Here is a 12,671-nt window from a genome sequence, read left to right as displayed (position 1 = left end):
TCTCCTCCGACAGGGAGTATTGAATGTCAATAAAACTTTGTTCTTGATTATCCCTCAGTAGGCGATACTGGATGTCGGGGTGTTTGGTCCTATGATTGAACCTTTCTGAATGTGTAAGCTTTATACATTCCTGGTTGTCTTCAAAAATGGGAATTGGTTCTGACATGTCTACCCCAATGTCCATTAAAGAGTTGAGGAATCCATATGGCTTCTTGACACACGTGTCCTGCTGCAATGTACTCTGCTTCAGTTGAAGATAGAGCGACAGTTACCTACTTTCGACTAGACCAACTTATGGTTCCTTCCCCATACTGGAAAATCTATCTACTTGTGGATTTGTGGTCTGTGCAGTCCCCCATCCGTTCAGCATCCACGTACTTGACCAGTTTTGGCTTTAATGTTGGTGGTAACCGTAATTTCATCCAAATTGTTCCTTTGAGGTACTGTATCACTCTTTTTACTGCATTCCAGTCACACTGAAAGGAAGCTGAGACTTTCCTGCATAGTATGCCCACTGCTCCAGCTATGTTTGGTCTTGTCACAGTGGCAACATATAGCAGCTTACCAATTGCTCTGCGATACATGTCATTGTTGGGTAGCAAGTTTTCTGCTTCATTGCTCTTTTGACAGCCTGGTTCCATAGGAGTTTTCACTTCCTTTGCATTTTGAATATGGAATTGTTCCAAGATTTCTGAGATTTTCGGAGGTAACTTCCATCTTCTTCTCTTTCTATTTGGATTCCCAGATAGTAGCTAATGTTCCCTAGCTCTTTGATTTCAACATTTTCTTTAAGCTTGTGTACTATCCAATTGTAATCCCCTTCATGTTCAAAACAGGCTATAATGTTATCAACATAGATAAGGATGTATAACCTGGCCCGCTGCTTAACAACCAGAGATTTCTTCACACAGAATTCAGATCGGTCAATTGTTTTTCGATCGATCTGAATTCTAATCATTCTGAAAAGTTCAAATTTGTTAGAACATTAATAAATTAAACTAATTTTAACAAAAACTAAAATAAATTTTAGAAAAATGAAACAAATTCCAAATCCAAACTAAATTAATTTCATAATAAAATTAAATTAGTAACATATCCGAAACGAAAACCAAAACAAATTTTTCTGTTCTGCACATGTCTATTTTAAACCATGCCACATTTTAATGGAGTACTTTTAACGGCTCTTGAGGGTAGTCTGATCTGTAGGTAGGTTGCAATCATGACTGCCTCTTCCCAGTACTTTTGAGGTAGTGTGGCATCCGACAACACTGGCCATTTCTATAAGAGTGCAGTTTTTCCTTTCTGTTACACTGTTTTGTTCAGGAGTGTATGGTACGGGTTGTCTGGTGTACTATTCATTTTCTCTTCAGGTATAAGGTCACTTCTTTTCTTATGCATTCTCCCCCCATTGTCGGTGCATATTATCCCTGGTTTCCATTGGAATTTGTTGCTAGACATGGCAACAAACTCTGAAAATGTCTCTGACGTTTCAAGCTTGTGTTTCATCAGATAAACAGTTGTGTACCTGGAATAATCATCAATGAAAGTCAGTAGATATCTGTTCCCACCTGACGTGGGAGTTTTCATTGGACCGCATATGTCATTGTGTATGAGCTGCAGGGGGTGGGTAGTTTTTCCTTTGAGGTCTGTGGAAGCACGTGTGGCCTTTGCTTCTATACAGCACTTGCATTTCATGAGCACTTTGCAAGGCATTATTGACAAATTTTCAGATAAACCTCGCTTTAGGATGTCCTGTAAAGCTCCTGGACTTCTGTGTCCCAGCTGTCTGTGCCAAAAGTTTACTGTGTAGGTCATTAGAGACTATATCGGCTCGCTGGTTGGTGGTGATGAGCCTGTATAGGTGATCATCCAGTTTTCCTTTTGCGAGGAATCGCTTATTGTGTGTATCCAGGAGCCGGATATGGTTGCCTGCAAATTCAAACGACAATGTGCAGTGCAGTTGTTGTGGAGTTGTTTCCCCCCAGTGTTGGCCTGAACTCCATGTTGTCATTTCCCAAAGGAAGAGCACTGAGCAAAGCAAAGCATCATGGAATGTGTAGTCCAGTATGCTGGGGTTTTATTTCTAGTAGGGCTGGTTTAAACTACAACTACCAGCTGGCTGAGAGAGAAGAACAGACTTTTAGGTGAGCAAAAAGGCTGGTCTAGGTCTAGATTACTCTCTTGGGCCCTCCGGCCTTGATCTGCAAGCATGGACTGTGTGTCTGAGTGTGCTGCGGCCAAGTTACAGCCTGTGCAAGAAAGAATCAAGCGGGTAGTCAAAGGGGCATCTGTGAACAGCATCGCCTTACTGTCTGGCGGCAGCCCTGGGGCCACTCCTGCTCCATTTACTCCGCATCTACCAAAATCTAGGTGGGCCACAGCACGGTACGACTGAGGTCACACACCATCCCCTGAGCTAGGAGGGGGATCCTGTAAAGCCATCATTATCGTCAGCATCATCAATTACACTATCTGTTAGCGGACACCTGCCCATCCAGCTACGTAGACCCTGTATAGAGACACCATTGTCTTTATTCACATTACTGGTACCTGTAGTACCACAGGATACAAGCCCATCCAGCTGCATAGACACTGTATACAGACACCTTTGCATTTATTATTGCTGATATCTGTAGTATCAAAGGATACATTACCTTTAAGCAGACACTTTGTACTCAAACTACACAGGAATATTCTGCATCCTCTGCTTGCTAAAGCCATACCAGCTGAATTGCTCTGCTCTAGCATGCAGGCTTGCCTTATTCACAGTTCTTTAGGTGCTAGCTGAAGACCTAAAGGCTTCATCCTTAAGACAGAGCTACCTATAACCCTTTTGTTTTTCCCTCCGCAATCTTTGTAAGTCACTATTGTTAATGAACCTAAAGGGGTTTTCTTTCAGCTATTTGGGACTTTGTTTAATGGAGCCAGTCAAGTTACAAATCCAAGAATGTGCTGAATGTTTTGCTATTTGCCCTAGTGTTATGTGCATGTGGCCTGAAGAAATTAGTGATCTGACAAAAAAAATCAGTCCCCTAGCTTTCCACTGCCTGTTCCCATAGGTATCAATTGGTTAACAAGAGTTTGACTGTATTTAACTACATTGTGCTTCTTTGCATTTTTCTTACTAACAAATATCCTTAGCCAGTATAATAATAGTGATTTGTTACTTATGTTCCAGCCATGTTCCAGCAGGGCGGCCTTGACTTAATGGGCTTACCAGTTAACTTCTCTTGGCCTGCTCCTCCACGTCTAGGGGTCCCCAGGGTTAATGCCCAACAACTCGAACACTGACACAGTTGAAGTCCTCTTTAAAAGGTTTTATTTTGCAGCAAGAACTTTCACATAACACAGTCTCTTAGGGAACAGAGGGCACGGATGAAGAACTCAGGCACCTTGAACTGCAGGTGTAGCAAAGTCTTTATTTCCACCCAGAGAGTAGCCACTCACAGCTGGGTACTTCAAGGCTGAACAGATCTCTAGCCAGAGATCATGGCAGTAAGCACGTTGACTCAAAACTCAAACAATCCAGTAAGGGTGAACAGGAACCCTTTTGCGCCATACCTGGAACGTTTCCCGTTTCCTCAATGGTACTGGAAAAGTGTGAATTCATCAATGTCCTTCCCAACTCAGTAACCAGGCACTTCTCAGGATGCCACTTGCCGGCCCTCCTCCGAAGAGTCCTCCCCCGGGCACTTCCACGAGCTGTGGTGTCCCTCCAAGCCGAGAGCACACCCGGACACTTTGAATCCTCCCTCAGTTACTGCGCCTCGGACCAGACGGTTCCGAGACATGGGGACCAGACGGATCCTACCCCAGACCAAACAGGTCTATCAGGGACCACTGACAGGAACATGTTGCGGGGTGTTGAACAGCCCATGACCGGGACCCCTCACGGGGCTAGCCCGGTCCTGGAACCAGAACAGACCACACGGGTCTCACGAACACCTCAGAACCCCTTAACACTTGACCCACATCCCCTTAAGTACCCCCAGACTCCTCAGCGGGCCCCCACATTCCCACTGATTGGCTCAGAGAAGGCTGATACCTAAACATCCAACCAGATCTGGTTCTGGCCTGTCATGTTCACCTCACCGTTCACATCACCAGGCAGAACTTCCAAACACAGCCTGGCCAGACTGGTGTTAAAGCCTACCTCCTATTGTTCTGAGGCAAAAAACTACATTTACATGCGTATGACATTTGGTCCCAAATGTCATCCGCTACACCTAAGATACTCACATATTGTTCAAGTTTATGTTGTTCACTTTGATATACCATTCTTGCTACAGTAAACAAAGTTAAGCTGTTTCATCAGTACCGTGTAAGTCTGTTATTATTTGTGTCAACGGGTAATGACTGAACCCAGGGTGTAAGAGGTGTCGGAGGATTTGCAGAATCGGGGCAACCAGTGGGGTACAGATTCTACCAGCGGCCCTCATGAGGGTAGCGCTACATTTAAATTGTGCATTCATCACCCTGCAACTTAACTGTGAGACCATGTTTTGCAAGACTTTTCACTGATAGAAGACTGCCTTCTAGAACATACCGCACTTTCTTTGCAAGCATACTGTGCTTGTATCCTTGTGGTGTAATGCAGTTGAGGAAGCCCTGGCCTTTACCCTTCTGCAGTGATGCTTTTCCCTGTGGTGCACTCGGTATCCGCTGGAGCGACAATATTCCTGCTGTTCAACATCCTTCTCTACTTTATCAAGACTCGATATGGCCCTGGTGAATAGCCACGCTTTGGCACTGGTGGACGCGGTAGAATATGGCCCGAGGGGGTATCAGACCACTCCCCTCTAACGTTGACGCTTAGCGTAGGAAAAAAGCACTCTGGGCAATGGAAAATTGATCCCTCATGGCTTGAGATACTAAAAGATCCTGAACGATTAATATCTGAATTAAAAGAGTTTATTCATATTAATACGGGCACAGCATCGGCGGGAGTGGTCTGGGACTCACTAAAAGCTTTGTTAAGAGGACTTTTTATCCAGCAAATCGCTAGAAATCAAGCCGAGATGAAAAATTGGGAGGAGGAAGCTAGGAAGATGGTGCTAGTGGCAGAACAGCAGTATATTACCAATCCAACTCCATCTACACAGAAGGCTTGGTTAGAAAAGCAGCAAGAGTACAAGACGACAATTAGGCAAAAGATTGATAATAGAGGCATATTCCAGAGACAAGTGAACTTTGGGGAAAGAGAAAAAGTGGGTCGTTTACTCTCTTTGCTGGTCAAAGTAAATACCGCCCCCTCAATGATACCAGCGGTCAGGACCCCAGAGGGAGAGATTACTTCTGAACCTACCACTATTAACAACATATTCCATCACTATTACAGTTCTTTATATAAATCCCGGGGGGGGACAACTGCTGCTTTTATGGGGAAAATAAGTATACCAATTCTATCAGTAGAAGACTCTATGGCAATTGAGGCTCCAATTACTATTGAGGAACTTCGAAAAGCTGTGGCCGAGATGCCTAACCTAAAAGCACCAGGACCTGACGGGTTACCTATTGAGGTCTATAAAAGATATGGCAAGGTTTTGTTGCCAGAACTGTTGGAGACACTGAGTCAGGCTCTGGTGATTGGGACTTTGTCTTCCTCAATGTTGGAAGCCACTATAGTGGTTGTCCTCAAGCAGGGAAAAGACCCTATGGATCCTGCTTCGTACCGCCCAAGTTCGCTCTTATGTATGGATGTAAAGATCTCAGCAAAAATACTGGCAACACGCCTAAAAAGTAGTATTCACAAGCTTATTCACTCTGACCAGTCGGGATTTATCCCGAATAGGTCTACCAGTATCAATATACGCAGAGCTCATCTGAATATTCAGATACCGGTGGACAATGGAGGCTCCAGGGCCATATTGGCCCTGGATGCAGCCAAGGCATTCGATAGTCTCGAGTGGGTGTACTTGTTTGAGGCTCTTGCTAGATTTGGGTTTGGACCAAATTTTATCAAATGGATAAAATTGCTCTATACTAATCCAAGAGCGCAAATTAAAATTAACAACGAGTTCTCCGAGGTGTTCCAGCTGGAACGAGGTACGAGACAGGGTTGCCCACTCTCCCCTCTATTGTTTGTCCTGGCAGTGGAACCACTGGCCATTGCCATTAGGGCTAACCCTGATATACAGGGATTCAGGAGAGGTCAGACGGAGGAAAAAATTGCATTGTTTGCTGACAATGTCTTAGCCCTTGTACACACGGTCGGAGAATCTGTCGGAATGAGTCTTATCGGACCGTGTCGTCAGATAATCCGACTGTGTGTGGTATGCATCGGACTGATTCCGTCCGAATCTCCGTCCGACCCAATTTTCCAACATGTTGGAAATATTTCCCAACCAACTGGGCCGGACGGACCTAATCCGATCATGTGTAGAGCATTTTCATCGGACCAAGTGCCACGCATGCTCAGATCCAATTCCTACATCAAAGCTATTGGCTACTAGCCTGAATGTAGTCCCATCGTAACGAAATTACGTCATCACGTTCTGAAAGATCAGATTTTTCGCCAACTTGGCCCGACCGTGTGTATGCAACAGTTTCGGACACAATCAGTCGGACTAAATCCGACGGGCAAAATCCGACGGATTTGGTTGGCAAAATCTCTGACCATGTGTACAGGGGCTAACTCTTCCTAGGGGATGTCCAAACCTCGTTGAAAGCGGCGATGGGAATGGTTAGAGAATTTGGCCAAGTGTCTGGATTAACTATTAACTGGGATAAATCCGCACTACTCCCGATAGAAACGGGGGCTACCCATATATCACACGATATTTTGAATTTGAGGTGTCGGAGGACTTGCAGAGTCGGGGCAACCAATGGGGTACATATTCTACCAGCGGCCCTCATGAGGGTAGCACTACATTTAAATTGTGCATTCATCACCCTGCAACTTAACTGTGAGACCATGGTTTGCAAGACTTTTCACAGATAGAAGACTGCCTTCTAGTTCTGGAACATACCGCACTTTCTTTACAAGCATACTGTGCTTGTATACTTGTGATGTAATGCAGTTGAGGAAGCCCTGGCCTTTACCCTTCTGCAGTGATGCTTTTCCCTGTTTGCTAGGAAAACGTTGTCTTTTGCACTGTAATCAATGTTTGTGAAGAAAGTCTCATTGCTAGTCATGTGGCTTGTCGCATCTGCGTCTATGCTTCAGCCACGTGGCCTGTTGCTCACTGTCCCTTTAAAGGTGCCACTCCATGATGTGTCTGCAGTTTCCTTTGTGGCTGCTTTGACACTTTTGTGGATAGCTCTAGCTTTCGCTGCTCGGCTTTCCAGATAGAACAGTCCTTTTCTAAGTGTTTGGCTTTACGATTGCAAACTTCACATCTGAACCACTTGCCATCTTTCAGCAGCTTGTGTATAGTACTTACTGACTTGTAGTATTCTCTCCAGTGCCTGGGCCCATAATTTGTTGGTTGAGTATTAATATGATGCACTGGAAGCTTCTTGATTACAGAAAACAACTTTACTTGCTTGGAGGATAGCAGAACATATCTTAACCGGTTCCCGACCAGTGCACGACGATGTACGTCGACAGAATGGCACGGGCAGGCATATTGGCGTACATGTACGTCCAATCTTCAATGCCGCCCTGCCATCGGGAGCGCGCCGCCGGCGGCGCGCTCCCGTGCTGGTCGGGACCCCGTGAGTCCAGTCGCGGGACCCGCGGACTCGATCGCCGCGGGCATACCCGCGATCGTCTCACGGGACAGCTGAACGGAGGAAATGCCGTGTAAACAGCATTTCTCCATTCTGCCTAGCAACTAGTGACGCTGATCTCTGCTCCATGTGATTGGAGCAGAGATCAGTGTTCACTAAATGAAAGCCCAACCCCCCCACAGTTAGTAACACACCCCTAGGAACACTTAACCCCTACACTGCCACCCACTGGTTAACCCCTTCACTGCCAGTGTCATTTACACAGGAATCACTGTATTTATATAGCAGTGATTACTGAATAAATGACAATGGTCCCAAAAATGTGTCAAAAATGTCCGAGGGGTCCCCCACAATGTCGCAGTCACAATAAAAATCGCTGATCGCCACCATTACTAGTAAAAAAAATAATAATAAAAAATTATTAATAAAAATGCTATAAAACTATCCCTATTTTGTAAACGCTATAACTTTTGCGCAAACCAATCAATAATCGCTTATTGCGATTTTTTTACCAAAAATATGTAGAAGAATACGTATCGGCCTAAACTGAGGGAAAAAAATGTTTTTTTATATATTTTTGGGGATATTTATAATAACAAAAAGTAAAAAATAATGCGTTTTTTTCAAAATTGTCGCTCTATTTTTGTTTATAGCGCAAAAAATAAAAACCGCAGGGGTGATCAAATACCACCAAAAGAAAGCTCTATTTCTGGGAAAAAAAGGACGTCAATTTTGTTTGGGAGCCACGTCGCACGACCGCGCAATTGTCAGTTAAAGCGACGCAGTGCCGAATCGCAAAAAGTGGTCTGGTCTTTGACCAGCAAAATGGTCTGGTCTGAAAGTGGTTAACAACATGCAAACAGGAACACAACTGAACACTGAGAAAAGCACTTCCTCTCATTGCATTATACAATAGATTTACATGCACATTACTCTAACATTACATTGCCTCTTGCTGCATAGACAGGTATAATGTATATATATAGTCCAACTACATAAGCAACTTGCTGTTCTTCCAACATTAATATATCACTAGAGGGATCACCAGCAGGAGGAAGGAGGTCTGGATTCCACTATATAGATCTTTATTTAGCCTTCATTTAGAATACAGTGTCCAGTTCTAGAGACCTTACAAAAAGATATTGATAAGATAAAACAAGTCCAGAGATGGGCAAAAAAAAATATGGTGAAAGGTTGGGGGGATAAAACATATCAGGGGGGTCTTCAGGAATATAACATGTGCAGTGTCGAGGAAAGCATAGAAAGAGGGGATATAATTAAAATCTTTAACTGTGTAAATTGGATAAGCCACTTTCAGGTGGACGCTTCCACAGACCCCAGGTATATTCATGCCCCCTGCCAGGCCCGGACTGGCCATAGGGCAGACCGGGCATTTGCCCGGTGGGCCGGGGGCCCCCGGGGCTGCTGGGCTGCATGTCTGGGACATGCAGGAGTGGTGTACTAACCCCGGCCGCTGATGTTCCGCCAGTGGTGTACTAAGTGGCGGGCGGGCCCCCAGTGACAGGCTCTTTGAGAGCTGTAGTTGCTCTTTGCAGTGGGGGGGTGGGTGCGTGCTAGCCTCGGAGCCGCACTCGAGTGGTACACGTAGGCACATCAGGGGGCCGTAACCCACAACGATCCCCTTCTCTCTGGCACAGTGGCCGCGGCTCTAACCAGTCTCAGTTCGGCTGTCTCACACAGCCGAGCAGAGTGAAGCTGCCTCCCCCTACCCCTCCTCCTTTATGTCTACACAGGGGGAGGGGACTCGACATGCAGTCCTGTGCTGATCTCAGGTACATTATGGGTCTGAAGGGGGGGGGGTCTGTAATGTAGGGGGCTTCTGTAGTGTAGGGGGTCTGAAATGTAGGGGGTTCTGTATTTTAGGAGGGTCTGTAATGTAGGGGGGTTCTGTATTGTAGGGGGGTCTGTAGTGTGGGGGGGTCTGTAATGTAGGGTGGTTCTGTATTGTAGGGGTTTCTGTATTGTGGGGAGGTTCTCTATAATGTAGGGGGGGGGGGTTCTGTAGTGTAGGGGGTCTGTAATGTAGGGGGGTTCTGTATTGTAGGGGGGTCTGTAATGTAGGGGGGTTCTGTATTGTAGGGGGGTTCTGTATTGTAGGGGGGGTCTGTAATGAAGGGGGGGTTCTGTATTGTAGGGGGGTCTCTATTGTAGAAGGATCTGTAATTTACAGGGATTTCTGTAGTGAGAGGGGGTTCTGTATTGTAGGGAGGGGTTCTGCACTGCAGGGAGGGGGTCTGTGTAACATGCAGGGGGTCCAGAACTGGAGGTTCAGGGTGCTGTGTAATGTAAAGGGGTCAAGGGTTGCAGGGTGCTGTGTAATGTAAAGGGTCCAGAGGTGCAAGGTGCTGGAACCCCACATCCCATCATTAACTGCCCCCACGAAGCGCCGCCGCCGCGCCCCCCCCCCGACTGCTCAGTCTAAAATGCCCAGGCCTATTTTATGTCCGGGCCTACCCCCTGCCACCATGTTTCCAGGGTTCCGCTATGCCACCTGCAGACCCTGGTGTCACCCGGGAGAAGTGTGGGAACCAACCAAACTTCTTGTTTGAATCAGACTTCCAGCAGAGGTAGTGAGTTGTGACATATATCATATATAATTTATATATATATATAAATCTACAGTATCTCACAAAGTGATTACACCCTTCACATTTTAGTAAAGTATTTTATTACAGTATATTTTTTCATGTGACAACACTGAAGAAATTACACTTTGCTAAAGCCTGTAAAGTAGTGAGTGTACAGCTTGTATAACAGTGTAAGTTTGATGTCCCCTCAAAATAACTCAACACACAGTCATTAAAGTGGTTGTAAACCTTTACAAACCACTTTGACCTACAGGTAAGCCTAGATTAAGGCTTACCTGTAGGTCCAAGAAATATCTCCTAAACCTATACGGTTTAGGAGATATTTGCCCGAAGACAGGCACCGCTGTCTACGGCGCATGCGCCGTAGACAGCGGCGCGAAAGGCGCACTGAGCGCGGCTTCGTCAATGACGAAGATGGCGCGCGATGCCGCGAGTGTCGGCTCCCGTGTGCATGCGCGGGAGTGACATCATCGCTGCTCCGGCGAATCACAGCGCCGGAGCAGCGAGACCCACGGAGACCCACCAAGAAGATGGCTGCTCGGAAACTACAGGGGACATTGGTGACTTCGCTGGCTCCTGTGTCAGGTAAGTGACACATAATGGACTACTATGCAATGCATAGTAGTCCATTATGCTTTGCCTTTGAAGGGAATGAAAGAGGAAGTAAACCCATCAGGGTTTACTTCCTCTTTAATTTCTAAACCGCTGGCAACAAAAGTGAGTACACCCCTAAGTGAAAATGTCCAAATTGGGCCCAAAGTGTAAATATTTTGTGTGACCACCATTATTTTCCAGCACTGCCTTAACCCTCTTGGGCATGAAGTTCACCAGAGCTTCACAGATTGCCACTGGCGTCCTCTTCCACTCCTTCATGATGACATCACGGAGCTGGTGGATGTTAGAGCCTGTACGCTCCTCCACCTTTCATTTGAGGATGCCCCACAGATGCTCAATAGGGTTTAGGTCTGGAAATATGCTTGGCCAGTCCATCACCTTTCCCCTCAGCTTTGGTTGTCTTAGCCCATGTACACACGGTCGGACATCCCGACGGAAAATGTCCAATCGGACCGTGTTGTCGGATAATCCGACCCTGTGTGGGCTCCATGGGACTGTTTCCATCGGAATATCCAACGGACAAAAATTTAGAGCTGGGCTATAAAACTTTCCGACAACATGATCCGATCGGACGTTGTCTGATCGTTTGTAGAGAATTCCAATCGGACAAAGTGCCAAGCATGCTCAGATCAAATTCCTAGACCAAAGCTATTGGCTACTAGCCTGAATGTAGTCCCGTCGTAACGAAATTATGTCATTCACGTTCTGAACGATCTGATTTTCCGACAACCGTGTGTATGCAACACAAGTTTCGGACAAAATCCGTCAGACAATATCCGACGGATTTTGTTGTTGGAATGCCCGATCGTGTGTACAAGGGTTTAGAGGTGTGTTTGAGGCTGTTATCATATTGGAATACTGCCCTGTGGCCCAGTCTCCGAAGGGAGGGGATCATGCTCTACTTCAGTATGTCACAGTACATGTTGGCATTCATGGTTCCCTCAATGAACTGTAGCTCTCCAGTGTCGGCAGTATTCATGCAACCCCAGACAATGACACTCCCACCACCATGCTTTACTTTAGCCAAGACACACTTGTTTTTGTACCCCTCACCTGGTTGCCGCCACACAAATGCTTGAAACTTTCGGAACCAAATAAGTTTATCTTGGTCTTATTAGACCACAAGGCATGGTTCCAGTAATCCATGTCCTTAGTCTGCTTGTCTTCAGAAAATTGTTTGTGGGCTTTCTTGTGCATCATCTTTAGAAGATGCTTCCTTCCGGGATGACATCCATGCAGACCAATTTGATGCAGTGTGTGGCGTATAGTCTGAGCAATGACAGGCTGACCCCCCCACCCCTTCAACCTCTGCAGCAATGCTGGCAGCACTCATATTTCCATTTCCTGAAGACAACCTCTGGATATGACGCTGAGCATCTGCACTCAACCTCTTTGGTCGACTATCACAAGGCCTGTTTTGGGTGGAATCTGTCCTGTTAAACCGCTGTATGGTCTTGGCCACTGTGCTGCAGCTCAGTTTTAGGGTCTTGACAATCTTCTTATAGCCTAGGCCATCTTTGCCATGAGGTGCCATGTTGAACTTCCAGTGACCAGTGTGAGAGCGATAACACCAAATTTAAAACACCCGCTCCCCATTCACACCTGAGACCTTGTAACACTAACAAGTCACATGACACCGGGCAGGGTAAATGACTAATTGGGCCCAATTTGGACATTTTCACTTAGGGGTGTACTCACTTTTGTTGCCAGCGGTTTAGACATTAATGGCTGTGTGTTGAGTTATTTTGAGGAGACAACAAATTTACACTGTTACAC

The 12,671-nt window shown here is 45.9% G+C and overlaps 1 protein-coding gene across 2 annotated transcripts in view; it reads right to left on the bottom strand.

The window, feature by feature from the left end:
* Nucleotides 1–12,671, bottom strand: part of LOC143935374 (protein-glutamine gamma-glutamyltransferase E-like) — an 80,592-nt gene that overhangs the window by 16,770 nt on the left and 51,151 nt on the right. The window lies entirely within an intron of this gene.

This window comes from Lithobates pipiens, unplaced genomic scaffold (genome assembly GCF_037356315.1).
Source record: "Lithobates pipiens isolate NorthernLeopardFrog02 unplaced genomic scaffold, aLitPip1_a1.2 Scaffold_28, whole genome shotgun sequence".
Classification (NCBI taxonomy): domain Eukaryota; kingdom Metazoa; phylum Chordata; class Amphibia; order Anura; family Ranidae; genus Lithobates; species Lithobates pipiens.
The sequence above is the reverse complement of the archived record's forward strand: the minus strand, read 5'-3'. Positions and strand labels throughout refer to the sequence as shown.